Source organism: Eschscholzia californica, unplaced genomic scaffold, assembly GCF_041429995.1.
Source record: "Eschscholzia californica isolate CP2 unplaced genomic scaffold, dmEscCali1.0.p SCAF_1, whole genome shotgun sequence".
Classification (NCBI taxonomy): domain Eukaryota; kingdom Viridiplantae; phylum Streptophyta; class Magnoliopsida; order Ranunculales; family Papaveraceae; genus Eschscholzia; species Eschscholzia californica.
The window spans coordinates 50,176,187-50,187,568 of record NW_028238198.1 but is presented as its reverse complement, the minus strand read 5'-3'; positions in this window follow the sequence as shown (position 1 = coordinate 50,187,568).

Below are 11,382 nucleotides of genomic sequence, written 5' to 3'. Positions count from 1 at the left end.
ACACAACTATGTATATAGTTTACCGATTAAACTTCTTGGAATGAACTTTGGGCTATGACTGATTCCGGTTCATCGGTTGTGAGAGTTGTGAGTTGTTGAAGAAACTCCACATCGTTGTCCATAACCAAACACTCGAATCTGAAGAAACACGAAAGCAACAAAAATAGATCCTCGTTAAAAAAAATAGATCCTATAGATCAATAAAAACAGGCCCTAAAGACCAAAAAAAATTAAATTAACTGGTTGCAAGGGATTCCGGCGAAGGGACAACCCTTCGCCGGAGGAAACGATGATCTCAAAAAACTAATTGGTTTTCTCTCTTTATTTTTTTTATACAGGTAATTACTAACATATACATATTGCACTAATAAAGGATGAGGAAAATGAGATCTATTATCTATATAATAAGGGAGGAGGGTATCTTTTTCTCTCCTCCCAACGACCTAGATTTACCCTCAAAAATTTATATCAGGCGGTTTAGATTTACTATCTGAAAGTTTAACGATAGAGATTTAAAGAAGAAACCATCCAAGGGACAAAAATGAAGATGGAAAGTGAAAAGAATCTTTTTGGAAGATACATTTTAAACATTACTCTTTCCCCCAAATCTGTTCTCATCTCCCTCCCGCTCTTCTCCGTGCCTTTCTCTCTCACGCACTCCCCCCTCTCACCATCTCATCTTCACGCTCAATCTATTCCCTCTCACTCCCCCTCCTCTCTTAGATAGCTTTAAGGTAATTTTTCTTCTTTTCTTTTTCTGAGTTTCTATCACAATGGTTTTGTAACAAGTGTTTTTTTTTCTTAGGGTTTCTCCTTGCAACAGAAAAAGAAACTTAGGGTTTCTCTTTGCAACAAAAAAAGAAACTTAGGGTTTCTTCTTGCAACAAAAAAAGAAACTTAGGGTATCTCTGAACTGCGAATCAAGTCTGAACTGCATTTCTTCGATTGGCTTCCGGGTGCATCTTCTTCCACTGGCTTCCATCCTTAAGCCCTCCAAAACTGTAAGCATTCTCTTTATCTCTTTTCTCATTATGGAGATTGATATGGTTTTTCTGTTGAAATGTCTGTTAAAATTGATATGGTTTTGGATATAGGTTGCTTTACCAAGTCTATTTTGATTTTTCTTTGTTGTTGATTTTAAGATTGCGATAATGAATTTGGCTGAACTTTTACTATGCAATGACAAGAATCGTTGGAACATTAGATAAATCGAGATATGTTGAGCTTATTTCAGGATGTCTCAAGGCTTGGATATCTGGTACTATTTAGGGCTTCTATCAGATTTCCCCCTAACTCATTTTGTACCAAATCAATTTAGGGTTGACTTTTGAGTAAATGTTTTGGATTTTATAGGTCTGCACTTTCATCTTTTAAGTAACTTATGTTTAGTATTAAATTCCTCACTAAATTGTTTTATCATTTACTTAAATAGTTTTAACTTCTACAGTATAGCTTTTGTCTGCTGAAACTAAATTCAAGTCTATTTCAGTTCAGTTTTTTTGCTTATTGTAGTTTTATCTTCTTAAGTCTATAGAGCTGAGACAGAAAGAAGTAATCTCTGACTTCTTTCTCTTTAGGTTAATTTTTCTTCTTGCTGTCTTTTAAATTCTGTTTAAGGTGTTTGAAGAAATGTCTGATTGATTTTTTTGCTTTGTTTTAGTTTTATGGCAGAGAATAGTGTTTAAGGTGTCTGAAGAGTATTTTTCATTTGCCCTAGGTTCTCAATTTTTGTCTGTAGTTTCTTAGTTTGGTTTGCTTCCTGGGTAATTAATTTTGTTTTAACCGAGTTTATAACTCTACTTCTTTTGTTGTGAATAGGGGTGAGATTTTGGTCCGAAAACCCGGAATCCGCCCACGACCGCTCAAGTCCGAAGCGTTCGTGACCGTCCGTTGTCCGAATCGGTCCGTACCCGCCCGACCGAAAGAGTTTAAGCGGACGGACGCGGGCATAGGTCCTTACCCGGTGGTCCGACCGAATCCGCCCGCTTATATTGTCTGCCCGACCGAATCCGTCCATACCCGTTCATTTATCCTACCAGTTATACCCGCCCGCCTATATGATTGGTTTTAAGCCTTTAGATTTGTAGGGTTAGCTACAACCGTTAGATTTCAAGAGTAAAAATATATAACCCTAGAAATCACTTTTCTTAATCTTATCTTCACCTCTCTACTTCTCTAGTCTCTCTCCTCAAAAATCTCAATATCTCACCAGTAACCCTTGAACCCACAATACACCGTAGAACCAACAATACACCGACCGTAATCCATGTGAAGAAGAATAGAACCGATCGTAATCTATGAGAAATCTCAATGATTATCTTTTAATTTTGTATTCATGTACTTTTTGGAATTGTAAAGTGGGAGTTTAGAAAGTTGTGTTTAGTTACTAAACAATTTTAATCTTGAATAATTTTTTTTTTATGTGTTCATTAGTAACCGGTGACCGACCGACGGATACCCGGTTTGCCCGACTATCAAAACGGTCACGGACGGGCAATTTGTTAGAGAAAAATCTGAAATGCCAGCCCGTTTTGTCCGGATGTCCGAATGGACACTTAAGACTTATGCTCGTTCCGCCCGGACCGGTTGACTTAGTGTCCGTTTCCCGCCCGTCCGAACCGATTCCCACCCCTAGTTGTGAATGAAAATCTTGATGTTCAATCTTATTTCGTTGTGTTCATTATATTTCTTTTGTTGTTATCGTTCTAACAATTTCTATTTTCCATAATTTCTCCAGTTCTGAGGTCGTAGTTGAAGCGGCTCAAAATACTTTTTGTTGCTCTGATTCAGTTTCACTTTTGATTTGATTGGTAAACCCGAATCTGTCTCTTTCTCTCTATCTCTCATATCAATCTGTTTCTCTCTTCTTCAATCTCTTTTGAAGGAGTTGAAGGAGATGTCCTTCGACCAAGGTGACAATGCGAACAATTTTTCGGATAGGACAATTGATGTGGAAGATCATCAAGTCCGATTGATTTAGGGATCGTAGAGTTGTAGCTAGAGACCATCGTCGAATTACGAAGTAATTCGCGGCTAACTTCGATCGGATCCTACAACAGGTTACACACAAGAGTGTCAAATTGATCTAGGATATGACTAGTGGGAGTGAGATATAACAATGGGAATGTCCTATAAACATATCTCATAGGCCTAAAAAGGAATTAGGCAAAGATAGTATAAAAAGGCCAAAAACAGGGTTTTTGGGCCTAGGCCGATTTGGGCACTTTAGGGCTCGGATTGGGCTGATTTTTGGAGGGACGTTTTCTTATGTTATGAACATTAAATCTATCAATTTTGGCTGGGTTTGGACGTCATCTCCTTAGGCAATTGAGAAAATATCAATAGTTGTTATTTTCGACTATTTCCCTAAATCTTATTACAAAGGGTGTTTTAGGAAACCTTTGAGGAGGTGTATTCTCATTAGAGTTCTATATAAACACTCTTGGGCAGAGAATAAGGTGTATAATTTCTCTCTAAGCTTTCTTACTCTACCATATCAAGTAGAGAGGAGAAAGTGAGTTAATTCCCATTAACTATCTATCTAGTCAAGAAGAAAGGAGTTCATCTTCCAACCACTATTGGTGTGCTAGCTAAACAACAAGGTGGGAGATCAAGTTGATTGCTCGTGTCCCAAGTAGAGGAGCTACGCTTGAAGCTCTTGGTCTCCTCATAAGCAATTGGAAAGGTTCGAGGGAAAACTAGCGAATAAGGTAATTATCTTTCTAGTTTTACTTAGTACTATTATAGGCTTATGCATGTGATCCTGGGAATACTAGTGTAGACATTAGATGTCTTATTTCCGCTATAAACACTAGTAGAAGGGTGTAAAACCCAACAGTGGTATCAGAGCCTCTTTCAATTAGCCTATCTTATCCAAGTTTTGGACCAATTCCATGTTTTTCTAGATAGGTTATTGTGTTTAAAAGTGTTTTGAACACAAAATTCTGATTAATTTTGAATAGGATTCAAGTATTTGTCAAAAGATTTCAAATTTTGTTCTTGAAAGAGTTTCAAAACCTAAAATTTTGATCCAAATTGGTTTGATTAAAAGAGTTGTTTTATGTTTTTGGAAACTTTTGAAAAACAAAGTTTGGAAATTTAGAAGTATTCTAAAAGGAGTTGTTTTGAGTTTAAGAAACTCTCAAAAACAAAAAATTTGGAATTTTAGAAGTGTCCTAAAAGGAGTTGTTTTGAGTTTAGGAAACTCCCAGAAACAAAATTTGGAAAATTTTAAAAGTTTCTAAAAGTTTTGGAAAATTTTAAAAGTTTCTAAAAGTTTTGGAAAATTTTAAAAGTTTCTAAAAGTTTTGAAAAATTTTAGAAGTATTCTAAAAAGATTTCAAAAATTTAGAAAGAGTTTTAAAATTGGAAATTTAGCAACTTAGAGTTGCAAAAGGAAAAAAAATTTTGGAAACTAAGGTTTTTGGAAATCCCTAGTGTCCAGCCAGGAAGCTTCCAGGCCGGACCAGAAGCTCCTGGACGCGACCAGCAGTTGTAACAGCTGCAAGGGGGCTTCCTGGACGCGTCTGAGACGCGTCCAGAGCACTCGATCAGACGCGTCTGGGAGGTTCTAGGTGTCTCGGACTAGGTCCGAGACACCTAGTGCTGGTCCAAGTCCAGCACCAGATGCGTCTAGGACGCGTCCGGTGCATGGACTAGCGTCTTGGCTCCGGCCAGAACGAGACCTGGCCTTGGTAGGCCTCGGCCAGGACATGCCGGCCCTATGGGCCGTGCCATGTCCGGACCATTCCGAGCCCTTTTGTGGGTTTGGGCCGGGACTTGTCTAGGACTTGTCCCGGGCTTTTTCGAGGCTTTTCGGACCACGAAAAGGGAAATTTTCTTCTGATTCCAACCAAATAAATCCAAAGTTAATCCGGGCCATCCGGAAGGCCAAAACGGATTTCTCTTTAAATTGATTTATGAAATCATTAAGAATCGAACCAAGTTTTTTTCCGAAATTGACCCAGGCTTTCTCGAGCCCAAAACGGAGTTTTTCTTAAAGTTGATTTTAGAAATCATAAGATATAAAACGAGAACGCACCATTAGTCGAAATCTTCGAATTTAGACTTAAGGTCCGTAATGTGACATGGGATGTCGACAAAAGTATCTCCCGGATTAACATGCATATGTAATTCTTAGCCTTGATATATTATATGATTGGATGTGATGTAAATGCGGGAAACTAGTATGACCATAGATTTGTTTCTATATTCTTGTTTTACGCACAGATGGGTGCATATTTGTAATTAATTTTAATTTCAAGTTATACAATCTGCGAATCGTTAGAGTCTTGTAATTAGAGTTTAGGGTCTATGAGTCCATTGAAGAAACTCAAGGATGGAATCCAAAGGCGAGTGTAAGAAATCATTGGAGGTTCAAAGATGGAGATCTAGACGAACCAAAAGGCGAAACAAGAAGCAAACCAAAGGAGATTAGATCTTCTAGGTTAGGGGTCATACTAGGATCCATGTCTGCTTGATTTACTTTCTCGCGCGTATTTACTTACTTATTTTCGCTTCATGTCGTGGATATTAGTTAGGCTAAATAGTTCACTATAACAAACGCTAGACTAGCGTAAAAGTCTCCAAAACGTAATCTTGGGTAATCGCCTATCCAGATTAAGACACTCGTTGCGCCCTTGTTCGAGTAAGATGGGTCGGCCTTCGCAGAGTACCTCCTCTACCTTGGGACAATGCGGGTAGGTCTATAGAAGAGGCCTACACGTCTAAATGGTTCTACTCCGAAGAACTGGGGTCTTGGAATCACTTATTCAATCGGGGACGATTTTATTGAATAATGTGGGAAAACTAAAGTTTTTCAAAAACGATAACGAGTTTTAAAACTTTGCCATTTCTCTTCATTTTGCTTCATGCCTTATTCTCAGGGTTCTAACAAATGGATTTCTATCTTCCTCTGGTTGACACTGTTTTCAAGTTTCCAGACTACAAGAGAAAGGTTCACTTCCTGATGACATCCCTAGTGGTTGTAAAATTTGAACTCAGGATATCAAATGAGTTCGTTTAATATTACGAGGTTGAGTAGCTCTTCATTCTACTCAGAATTAGCTCAGAAGAGATCACTCAAAGCAACAAGAAACGCTCAGAATCTCACATAGGTTAAGTCTCCACTAATGATCGATTAAGTTCTCTCAGAAAAGTCAACTCTTCACCTATCTAATACTCACATGGCTAGTGCACAGACAACCTCAAGACTAGAAATTCGTGAAAAAACCTTTAGCAAAAGTGTAGTAACACCAACTAGACTCTATAAGTATTAACAAGCAAAAATAACTAGACTCACACTTTCCATCCGAAAATTTAAAATTTTGAAAACTTTTGACCCTTTTGAACTTTTGAAATAAGGAGTTAGCAAAAAAATTCATTCCCTTATCCCCAAACTTAAACCGAACATTGTCCTCAATGTTCTGAAGACTATGCAAAAAATAACAAGGTGAAGGGAAAGATATTACCTGATTCGGAAGTCCTCTGCATGGGTTGCCTCCCAGAAAGCGCTAAGTTTAACGTCTTCAGGCAGACGAAATAGATGATTCGAAAAAAATAGAAGAATTATACCTACTGGATTACAGATACGTGATTAACTGTAAACCAATATTCGATACATCTGTGGGTCCACCCAAAACACAAAGTTTTCAGTGAACGATAGTCTCACATTTTTGTGAATTGCAGAGAGTGCATGTAAGACTATCAGAGAAGAAGGGCAATCCCCAAACTTAGTGGATGCACAGTCCACTAAGTAACTATAAATACTAGGACCAATGTCTAGAATGTTATCGAAGGGATCGACATAATAATGAAGGGCCAATATATCTGTCGAAGGCAGAAAGTCATCTGCAAGCTTAGTGGATAGAATATCCACTATTTCCATAGACGTTCTCGAGGAGACATCTGAAGTGTCCCAAAAGGGATCAACAACCGAGTCTGAGGCCATGTGAAAGGTCAAACTAGACTCTAAGGGTAAGGCAATATGCTCGGGGACCACGTCAAGGTCCATGGTTTCCTTAGGTAAACAGTCTGACAAACTATCCAACATGTCTCTAGCGTCATCAATGTCCTCAAAGACATCTGCGGCCTCGCAGTTATTCATAATATCATGCCTTCTTAGCTTTTCATCTAAGACTGACTCCTTACAAATCTCAAATGTCGGAAAGTTCAGAATTGTGTCATCCTCAAACTTGCTCATTGAGCCATCATCCTGGATATCAACGTCTAATGCAGTCCTATCATGGTGAGATGATATAGGTGGAGGAAGCAAGACAACAAGGTCATCAGACCTTTCAGGCTCTAGGATATTATCAGTAAATTCATCGACATTTAACTTAGTACTAGGGTTAGACGTATTAACCTCGTCATCGTACCTAGTACCTTCCTGAGTTTGGGGTGGTGAAACCCCTTCCTCGTTGGCAAACAACTGTGACTTAAGCATTTTTACCTGTTCAGTCAAGGAGTCAATCTCCTGCGTCGTTTGAGTCGCAAATTGTGACATCATCTTAATAAGACGACTCTCGGACTTTGATCTATCTTCAAGAGTCTCCTCATAACTATTGTAATTAAACGAAGACTCTTGATCATAACTCCCACCGTACATATTAGGATCATACCTGCCTCTAAAGCCGTTGGTCTCAGAATAGTGTGGACTATAAGGTCTCCCATATATATTTGATGTTGGACCATATCCATCACTAATCGGACCATCTATATACATTTGTCGGTGTTCTCCTAATGTCATACGAGATCGATCAGGTTCTGGTCTACTCCACTCACTAGTCGGACTGTTTCTAGACATTTGTTGATAATCTTCAAATGTGATACCAGGTCGGTTAGGCTCGTTTCTACACATTTGTTGGTATTCTCCTAGGGTCATACCAGTTCGGTTAGGCTCAACTAGCCTATTCCCCTCGTTAATTCGTTGATAATCTCTTAGAGTCGTACCAGGTCGGTTAAGCCAGTCTTTACGCAACTGTTGGTATTCTCTTAAGGTTATATCAGTTCGGTTGATGACGGGTCCCTTTAGAACAAGGTCATCATCATCAACAGGGTACGTCCAACCATTAGAAAAATGTGCCATGATGGTCAGGCACGATCACGAGATGAGAATTGACACTTATGTAACTAAACTTGACTCCTTTCTTTTGGTAATTTTTTTTTTTAACACGAAAATCGAGGAAGCACTACGAAGATCTTATGAAAAGTACCCACTAACAGGGGATTCGTGGGTGATTAGAGAAAGTTACCTCCCGTTCGAGACGGGCGACGACCTTTGCAGACGACCCTGGCCACTCTCCCCGCGAGTGTTCGAACCCGAGGCTTCGTTTGATTTTCGGTTACAATTTAAAAGCCCTCTAATTTAGGGTCAAAACAAAAGAAAGTACTAAAAAGTCTAAGTCTCTCTCTCACCAAAATAAATACAAAAAAATAAAAATAAAAACAGTAAATTTCTTCTTTTGAGGTTCTCCTCCTTGTTGCGCATCTTCTTCAGCTCCTTAGTGTTCTGCACACCAAAAATAGAGAAGCAAGTCAAAGTTTCCAAAATTCAAAACTTACCAAAAATAAAAACTTTCCAAAATTGGAATAAATTTAAAACATAGTCCTTGGCAGCGGCGCCAAAAACTTGATGGGCCTAAAAGGTTACCCTAAATAGGTCTACACCCGCAAGTGCACGGGTGTCAAGTTGTAATAATTTCCGGTAAGACCGGTTAGTTCCTCAGAGACTAGTTAAACCTATTCTAAGACTTAGAAGTATCACGGTTTTTTTGGTTTTGATTTTGGTTTTGGTTTTAAAATAAAATAAAAACATTAAAACGATTAAAAAGGTGAACTCAAATGGGGGGAGACGACCTATGGTTTTAAAATCTGTTTTAACAAGTATTAACGACGACCCAATCACTCATATCTTTTTTTATCACTCAAGTTTTGGTAACCGAATGTACCAAACCCCGGAAAATATTCGAATTAAAGCTGAATAATCCTAAAGTCAAAACTCAAAGTATCAAAATATCGAACTCGCAACTATTAACTATCAATCTATAAGCACACACCATCAAAGGACCTAACCTAAGTATGATGTGTCAAACTAAAAGTATAGCTAATGAAGAAATATTCGTCCATTGAAACTAAGAATTCTTTTATAAAAATCAAAACACTTCAAAATATTAGAACATGAAAGGGATATCATCAAAAATAATATGTTAGAACTTCATCATAAACCCTAGTCAGAGAGTTTTCGCTACCTATAAAACAAGATTAAACTAAACATGAAATATAAGAGAGAAAATGGAAGAAGGATAAAGTTTTTCTCACTGATTTAACCAAACGCGCCCTAAAGGAGCAGTTTTCTCATATTCTCGGAAGCATTTTCTTTCTGGGAAAATTATTTTCCTAGCAATTTTCTCATCTTCCCCAACTCTTTTTCTCTCTCTAACTTTCTATTTTCTCCTTTTCTCTACTGTTTCTCTCTTCTTCAAACACTCTCTCTCTACTGTAGCCGAAAAGATTAAGAGACCATAGTGAATAGAAGATTATCACCATCAAAACTCTTTCTCTTATATAACTCTCTGTTACAACCTTTTCTTTCTCTCTGTTACAATTCTCTCTCTCTCTTTATTCTTTTAGTTACTTTCTCTCACAAAAAGAACAAAATAGAAAATACAGAAAAGAATATGAAAAACAGACTTTCTCTCTCTCTCTTTATTCTATTTGTTCAAGGAAGTTCTGAGAGGACCCAAAAATGGTTCAAGTAGAAAGCTCCCTGTTTTATTAAAGCCCAAAGATGAGATCTTCTCTGTTAATCACTATCCAACCAAATCCCTTCCTTCCATTAATCTTTCTTACCTTCTCTGAGTAAATCTTTCCAGAAGAGAAGATTACCTCTCTCTCTCTGTCCTCCTTCTCGGTTTCCATTTTGTATATACAGTGGCGTGGCCGAGAATTTGGGGGCCCGGTGCGAAAAAAATATTTGGGGCCCTTTCTCCACTGATATCAAAACGTAAACTCTTTTCACACATTATACGTTTAGTAATTATCTCTTAAGAAACTAAGTTCGATAAGAAAAAAAGTTTAACTCCTTCCGTGAAGTTGAATACTTATTCTAAGTTGTGTATTTTTTTATCCCAAATACTTCTATGCAAAAACCATACACATTTGACAACACTCCTTCCACGAAAAGATAGAACAATAAGTATTCGACTTCATAAACATACAAACTAAACTAATAGTTTATCACTTTATCCATAACTTAATACCATAACTAATAGTTGTTATTTTTTTGTGAAGAAAATAGTTGTTGTTAGAAACAGTTAGAGATAATAACGAGTTCATAAAATAAACAAAAAAAGTGACTGTTGGGTGGATTGAACTTGAGACCTCTTTGTTAACACTCAAGAGGTTTACCAATTCAGCTACATCACCATCTTGTTTCATTGTGTACTGCTAAATTAATATAACTAATCGGAATTTAGGGGCCCCTATCTCTATAAGAAAATTATGTGGTTTGAGGGGGGCCCGGTGCGACGGCACCGGTCGCACCCCCTCAAACACGCCCCTGTGTATATAGAAGTAGAATAATAAGATAACAACCCCAACTCCTATGATCGAATTTCTCTAAATATATTAAGAATGGAAACTCAACAACATCATCTTCTATCTTTCCTTTAATCTTGATTTTCATTCTCTGGTTATGAGAGAAAGAAATATAATCTCTCTCTCTCTCTCTTTATAGATTTTCTATCACCAATAAGCATCCCAACCGAACCATATCTCTCTCTAAATTTCTTTCACTTCTTTCCCGTGCTCTCTCTCTCTCTATATTTTTCTATCTTCAGAGAAGATACATTCCAACTCGGTTATAATCGAGTTTCACCTTCATCTCTTTGAATATCTCCATTGAATCCAGAGAATACTTTCTCTTTCCATCTCGGTTTGATTTTGTCTTCAACCTTCCATTAGCGATTTTATTTCCTTCTCAATCTCCAGTTTTGTTTCTCTCTCAATGATGCTTTCTATCTTTGTTCTTAGAAGATAAAGACGAGATGGAAAAAATGAGGGTAAGAAAATCTCCCTAAATTTTGGACGCCAATCAACCATAGACGTGCTGTCAATGGGAGGGTGTTAACGTGCTTCAGGAAGTATTTAAGGAAACTACGACACGAACCAGGATGAGGCCATGTGTCATTTTAACAAGATAGACCCACAGATTCCTGCGAGGAGCATTGAAGCTCTGGCCAGCAACACACCAAATCATATCCCATTCAGATTACTAAGCACTATCCCGACCAGCCAGAATAAATCCCGCTTTCGATCTGCACCGTCAACTATTTCATATCTATGCGCCACGTGTTGCTCAAAATTGTAAGTTGGTCAACCAAG